This window comes from Cryptomeria japonica, chromosome 10 (assembly GCF_030272615.1).
Source record: "Cryptomeria japonica chromosome 10, Sugi_1.0, whole genome shotgun sequence".
Classification (NCBI taxonomy): domain Eukaryota; kingdom Viridiplantae; phylum Streptophyta; class Pinopsida; order Cupressales; family Cupressaceae; genus Cryptomeria; species Cryptomeria japonica.
The window spans coordinates 771,307,349-771,314,896 of NC_081414.1; positions in this window are offsets into that span (position 1 = coordinate 771,307,349).

Genomic DNA, 7,548 nt, shown 5'->3' on the forward strand with positions numbered 1-7,548 from the left:
ATTATATTAGATGGTAGGAATTATATTAACTAGCATATATATTTTCCAAATGTATATAAAGAATTGAAGAAAATAGAGGGTTAGTTCTGCAACAACGAGAAACAATCAATTTTCTTGAGTGTTGGAGATAGCATATGATGTAAGAAACTACCTTTATCTTGGTTTTTGTCATCATTTGTGTTCTTTTATCACAATTTTTGTTTGTTTAGTGTTTTGATTTTTTTTTTTTCTTTTTCTCTTTTTGAGGATCGTCTATCCCTCATACCCTGTTGCCCTAGGTGACTGAATGTTTGCACAAATGTATTGATGGTCTAAGCATACCATATAGAGAGCAGGATTATGGATGAAGGAAACAAGGCCGCTAATCTTCAGAGCCCAAAAAAAAGAGATAAGAATGAAAGTGGTAAGAGAAAAAAATTTAAGGAAGCACTACAAGAAGAAAACCAGAAACCCAACCAAAGCAAGCAACCTTCAATGTGGGAATCAAAGGAAAGAATTCAAGGCCCATCAAAGGTCAAGGAGGAGGAAACAACATCCAAGTCGAAGGAGGTAAGGACCCTGTGTTGTATAGGGTCTTAAGGCTTGGCCCCAATAAAAAAATGAAATAGATTGAAGAATGTAGTAATATTTTTTCCTTGTCTAGATAAAAATGCCCCTCCCATCTATAAAATTCTTTGATAGCTAAATTATTACTATTTGGGGAGAAATATCAAATTATATCTATGTTTCATTCTATTGCATGATTCAACAAGGGCTTTTTATTATTATTCTTAAAAAACACCTTATACAAGAAAGGATACTAGAAAAAATTATGGAATGTGAGTAAATCACTATTTAAAGACATTTCATAGTCCCCAAATGTTTCTAAAAATGAGATCCTATTCTATTCTACCTCAAGATGAATAAACATTTAAAATGTCCCTATGCAAATATGGAAGTTTATTTCAGTCTTACTAAAACGCATTGAGAAAATCCTCCAAGTTGATGCTACTCTTCCACCCATGGATGCTAGGATTATAACATCTTTCAATGAAGGAGTGAAAATATCTGATACTTTGGAATTTACCCTTGAAGAACAAATTTTGAGGTATGAAATAACAGCCCTAATTTTAGGTATGAAATAGAAACCCTTGGGGGCCTCAACTCATGTTTTTTATATAAGAGTGATGGCCATCATAAAATAGATTATCCCAAACTTATGCTTAACAAAAAGAACCCTAATAATGTATCCTTTAACAAATATGTAAACCTAACTCCTTCTGAAGGTGAGACCAATGGTCATGTTAGGGAAGCTCATAATAATAAATTGATGCTCAGAATGACTCTAAGAGAGATGCCAACAATAAGTATCAACATAAAGGAATCCAAGCCTCCAAGGATACATCCTCTAAGGGGATTGATAAGTGGAATGAAAATGATCGGTTTGAAAAGCCTAATCCTCTCTATTAGGATGTACCTATTGAGGCTACTAATGATATATCAAAAGTTGCAGTGAATTCATGTGACACTAGAAGAACTCTCCCTACTATCAAGAAAAATGAGGAAACCTTAACAACCATTGGCTCATCTCTTAGGGGAGGTGATGCCTAATATAAGACTAAAAGTACAAATGAAGAGTGGATAAATAATACTCATGTAGGAGCATCCCTGGTTCATGGTAATCTTAAATCAACTAAAAACATTTTCTTTTCAATTTGTTTCCTGTTTATAGTTTCAACATTTCTTTGTATGCTTCTTTTAATTTTCTCACCGAATCCCACGAAGATGGATTTTGTTTATAGACATGTTCATCAACCTTATCCTAAGTCTGTGGGATATTTGGATCTTTTCTTGGCAAGTTATCGCTTTTGGAATCTGAGACAGTTTTTCTGGCTTGGAACACCAGAACGCTTGGACCTATTTGCTATTGGTGAATCTTATAGAGCTTCAACTTATTTTTTCCAATGATCCTTGGTGTGTGGCCGACATTCCCTTGGGTGCGCACCTCATTCTATGGATTTTCGAGAAGGATCTCTTTGGTGGAGCTTGTATTGCCTCCATCAAATTGAGTTGTTTCTGTTGTTAACTCTTGCTACACAGTTCAGATTGTTCTCTTTAAGGACTCTCCTTTCGTGACAACACAAAGTGGTATTAGAGAGAGATTGCATTCCAAATATTGTGTTTTTCTATAAGATTTTTTATAGGGTGTCGGAATGGCGATCTGACCTACAACTAAAGAGCACTAGCACGAAGATGGTGCAAAGAGGAAATGTTAGAGGTGGTGGAGTGCGTGGAAATGTAGACCCTATTGTGATGGAAATATTGAGAGGAATTGCAGCCCGATTAGAATTTGTTGAAATGGACCAGAGAACATGTCAACATGTTGAAGATGTAAGTAATGATGAGGAAGAAGAAGTAGCTGGAGAACAAGGAACAAATCCACCGGTGAATGATCTAGATGAAGAAAGGTTTATAAGAGCATTGTATAGAGTGAATACTAGACCATATTTTACCCCCACTGAATTATGATGGAAAGTTGGACTCAGATAAATTGTGTGGATCATGGAGATCGAAAAGTATTTTGGTTTTGAAGGCACCATGGAAAATAAGAAGGTAAGATATGCTCGCACTAATTTGAAAGGTCATGCATCTCTTTGGTGGGAACATTTGCAAGTAGATAGACAGGGAAGAGGTAAAAAGAAGACTAAATCTTGGGAGCAGATGGTTAAAAAATTAAAATCAATGTTTATGCCTGTTGATTATAAAGTGAATCTATTCTGGAAGTCGTAGAATCTGAAGTAGAAGGAATCTATTATGAACCTGAGACATACAAAATCATTCTACAAGAATATCAAATCTTAACATACTGATGATGAGATTGAACAAGTTTCTAGGTATTTGAATGGGTTGTGGATATCTATACAAGATGAACTCAGTATAATCATGTTACAGAGTGTTGACAAAGCTTATCAATATGCCCTGAAAGAAAAGGAGAAGTTGAACAAAAGACATGAGCAGAAGAAAAGAGGTAGAGGTGGAAGATTTCAAGGAGGAAGAATTTATTCCTAAGGAAAAGGATCCTGTACAGAACAAAGAAAAAACAAGAAATTTAGTAGAGATGGTAGTTCATAATGGAAGGATGATAAGATTTTTCACCACAGAAGAGACCCTGATGGTTACCAGAATGAGGGTTATGGAAAAGAAGATAGAAGACAAGATAAAAGAGTGTTTAGGGGAACCTTCTTTAAGTATGGAGGAAAAGGACATCGTGATTTTGAATGTAGGAAGGCAGAGAGAAGTGGGAGAGTAGCATTGGTAGAAGAAGACCATACTGGAACAACTAATAAACCAAAAGATGGAGAATTGCTGGTGATGAGGAGAGCTTTGTGTCATACCAAAGAGGATGAAGATCCCTTACAGAGGAGGAATTTCTTCAAGACCAGATGTAAAGTATCTGTAAGTGTTGTAAAGTTATAATTGATAGTCGTAGTTCAGAAAATCCTATTTCAGAGGAGATGGTTAATAGGCTGAATTTGGAGAGTTTGAAGCACCCTAAGCCTTACCAAATAGCACAGATTTAGGGTGATCATAAGATATTAGTAAGTGAACAATGTTAAATAAAATTGAAGATTGGATATATGTCATATCTTGTTGAGTAGACCTTGGCAGTTTTATAGACAAGCAATACATGATGGGAGGAAGAACATGTACACTATTGTATCAAATGGGATGAAGTAGACCTTATTACTCTTGGAGGAGCCTCTGAAAAAAATGAAGTTTGTAGAAGTGCTAGAATTTGTTTGGTGGATGGAAGAAAATTCGTAGATGGGATGAGACATGAAAAAGTGTCTTTTGCCTTAGTTATTAAGAAGATTGACAATCTGACGCATAAATGAGAATAATTGGAAGAAATAAAGGATTCGCTGACAGAGTATCAAAACATAATTTCAGATAATGTACTTGATGGATTACCCCTTGTGAGGAGTATCAGACATTGCATGGACTTGATTCCTAGAGCTATTTTACCCAATAAAGTAGCACAGCGAATGACACCAACAAAGAATGAGGAGATGAATAGACAAGTACAGGATTTGTTGAGGAAATGTTTGATCAGATAAATTTTAAGTCCTTGTGCAGTACCAATAGTGTTAGCACCTAAGAAGGATGGACAAGGGAGGATGTGTGCTGATTCCAGATTACTAAACATGGTCATAGAGAAGTATCAATTTCCTTTACCTGGGATGGATGACATAATGGATTGTTTAAGTGTAGATGGATACTACACAAAGATAGACTTGAAGAGTACATACCATCATATCAACATCAGAGAAGGGGATGAGTGAAAGACAACCTTCAAGACAAATGAAAGATTGTATGAATGGTTGGTGGTACCTTTTGGATTGACTAATGCATCAAGTACTTTCATGAGGTTGATGAGTGAGGTATTGAAGAAATTCTTGGATAAGTTTATGATTGTGCATTTCGATGATATTTTGATATTCAACAAGACCAAGGAAGAACATATGTTGCATCTGAGACAAGTTTTGCAGAGGTTGAGAGAAGAAAAGTTGTTGATAAACATTAAAAAGTGTTGTTGAATGAGGGAAGAATTAGTCTATTTGGGATTTGTGATATCTGCAAATGGATCCTGAGAAGGTAAGAGAAATTGTTAAATGGCCTACACCAGAAATCATTGGAGAGGTAAGATCATTTCATGGATTGGTTAGTTTCTACCAGAAGTTTATCAAAAAATTTAGTTCAATTTGCAGTCCTATGACTAAGACAATGCAAGGGGATAGGAAGGATTTCAAGTGGACAACTATCCAACAAATAAGAGCTTTGAATTACTAAAGTAGAAGATAATAGAGAAGCATGCATTGTCTTTACCAAATTTTAACAAATTATTTCAAGTGGACTGTGATGCAAGTGGGAATGTAATTAAAGTAGTGTTAAGTCAAGAAGGAAGACCAATAGCTTATTTTAGTGAGAAATTGAGTGATATAAGGAGGAGATCTATTGAGTGCATGATCAATAATCCTATGTCATAGTTCAAGCATTGAAGAAACAAAGACATTATTTGTTTCCTAAGGAGTTTGTGTTGTATACCAACCATTAAGCTTTACAATATTTGAAAAGTTAGAGTAAATTGAATTAGTGACATATGAGATGGGTAGAGTTCTTACAGAGTTATACCTCTATGTTGAAGCATAGAAGTGGAATGCCAAATATAGTTGTTGATTCTTTGACTAGAAGAAATAATTTGCAAATAGAGATGAGAGTGGAGGTATTAGGATTTGAGGAATTGAAGAACTTGTATGAGGATGACCCAGATTTTGCAAAACCTTGGAAGGCTTGTAAGGAACTAGTTATAATGGATACAAGTAAGTGGTTGGAGTATTTCGTTCAATATGAGATGTTGTTTAGAGGAGTTTAGTTGTGTATACCTAGGAGTTCTATGAGAGAGAATCTAATAAAGGAGAAGCATAGTGGAGGATTAGCCGGATAGTTTGGTGTTGACAAGACAGTGGCGTTGATTAGTGAGAATTAATTTTGGCCTTAGATTCATAAGGATGTCAGGAAATTTGTGTAGAGATGTAGGATTTGTCAACCTAGAAAAGGTAGTAGTTAGAATGTTGGATTGTATAAGCCTTTGATAGTTCTGAAGAGACCTTGGGAGGACATAAGAATGGATTTTATACTCAGATTGCCTAAGAAACAGAGAGGAAATGATTCTACATATGTGGTGGTAGATAGGTTCTCAAAAATGGCACATTTCACACCCTATAAGAAGACAACAATTGTAGTATGTATGTTGCTGACCTAATTTTCAAGGAAGTGATGAGCTACATGGATTACCTTAGACCATAGTTTTAAACAGAGACACTAAATTTGTTCGGTATTTTTGGAGGACACTTTAGAAAAAGATGAAGAAAAATTTGAATTTCAGTTCTAATTTTCACCCACAAACCGATGGACAGATAAAATTAGTGAATATGAGTTTGGAAAAATTGTTGAGATACGTAGTTGTAGAGAAAACCAGAAGTTGGGACTTGATTCTTGCACAAGAAGAGTTTGCCTACAATAATTCAGTAAACAAGAGTACTAGAAGAACACCTTTTGAGATTGTTACCGAAGCACACCCTAGAGGTATATCAAGATTGAGAGACATTGGTAATGAAGATAAAAGGAGTGCATAAGCAAAAGAATTTGCAAAGCATATGACAATAGTACATACTCAGGTCAAACAACATTTGAAAGACATGACCATCAAGTATAAGGAGAAATAAGATGGAAAGAGGAGACATGAGGAATTTGAAGTTGGCAATGAAGTGATGGTCCATTTGAGAAAAGAGAGATTTCTAGTTGGAACCTATAACAAGTTAAAGATGAGGAAATTTAGACCTTGTAAGATCTTGAAGAAATTCAGTTTCATAAATGCATATGAAGTGGAGTTACCTGATACTTAAAAAATTTCACCTATATTCAACATTGTAGACCTACATCAATATCATGAGATAGAATCCAATGGAGACAGTTTAGTAAATTTTGAGAAGCAGATAACCTAGAGGGAACCAGACCAGATTGACAAAATTCTCGATAGTAGGATTGGGCATAGCACCCAAAGCAACTAGTACCGAGAGTATCTTGTGAAGTGGAAGGGAAGACCAATTAAAGATTCATCATGAATTTCTCAGGGAGAGGTAGATCATCTTGGTTTTCCTCTAACCCCAACAAAGTGTGGGACTCACTTTTTCAACAACACCAAATGTCTGATGCAAGAGCATCCCTATTTCATGGCAATCGTGCATCAACTAAAAATATATATATATATTTTTTTTTAATTACAGGAAAAATAGGTTTTGAAGGGTTTTGGAAACCCTTTACAAAAGATCCTTAAAAGAAAAAAGCATTAAGAAACATTAAAAGACATTCTGCCAAAAGAACAGCATAGTTCTGGGTAAAAATTAGCATAAAAGCCCAACAACATCCTTCTAAAACAGGAAAAAAAGACAAGACAAATTACTTAATGTTTTTAAGGGCATTAGCCAAATTTTTGCTAATCCCTTGCAAATGTTTAATATTATCCCTAATCTTAGGGATATCCTTGGAAGAGGCCAAAGCATCTTTTTTCATGCTCACCCTTGTTCTTTTTGTCGCACCCCCAGGAGTACTTTCCACTGTCCCTGCCTCAATAGCCTCCTCATCAATATCTAGGTCGACAACAGGTTTGGAGGTGCGAGATTCATCAAGGAACTTGGTAATTTCCTCTAAATTCTTAGTCACAGAGGTAAGAATATCCAAAATCATTACCCAAAAAAATTTCATAGTTGTTTTTCCTTTTCCCAGTTTCAACATTTCTTTTTGCATTTCATTGCATTTTCTCACTGAATCTTGTGGAACTGGATTTTGTTTGTGGACATGTTCATCTACCTTATCCTAAGTCTGTGGGATATTTGGTTCCTTTTTCTAACAAGTTATTGCTTCTAGAATCTGAGACATGTTTCTGGCTTGGAACATCAGAACCGCTTGGACCTATTTACTATTGGAAAATCTTGTGGATTATTTATG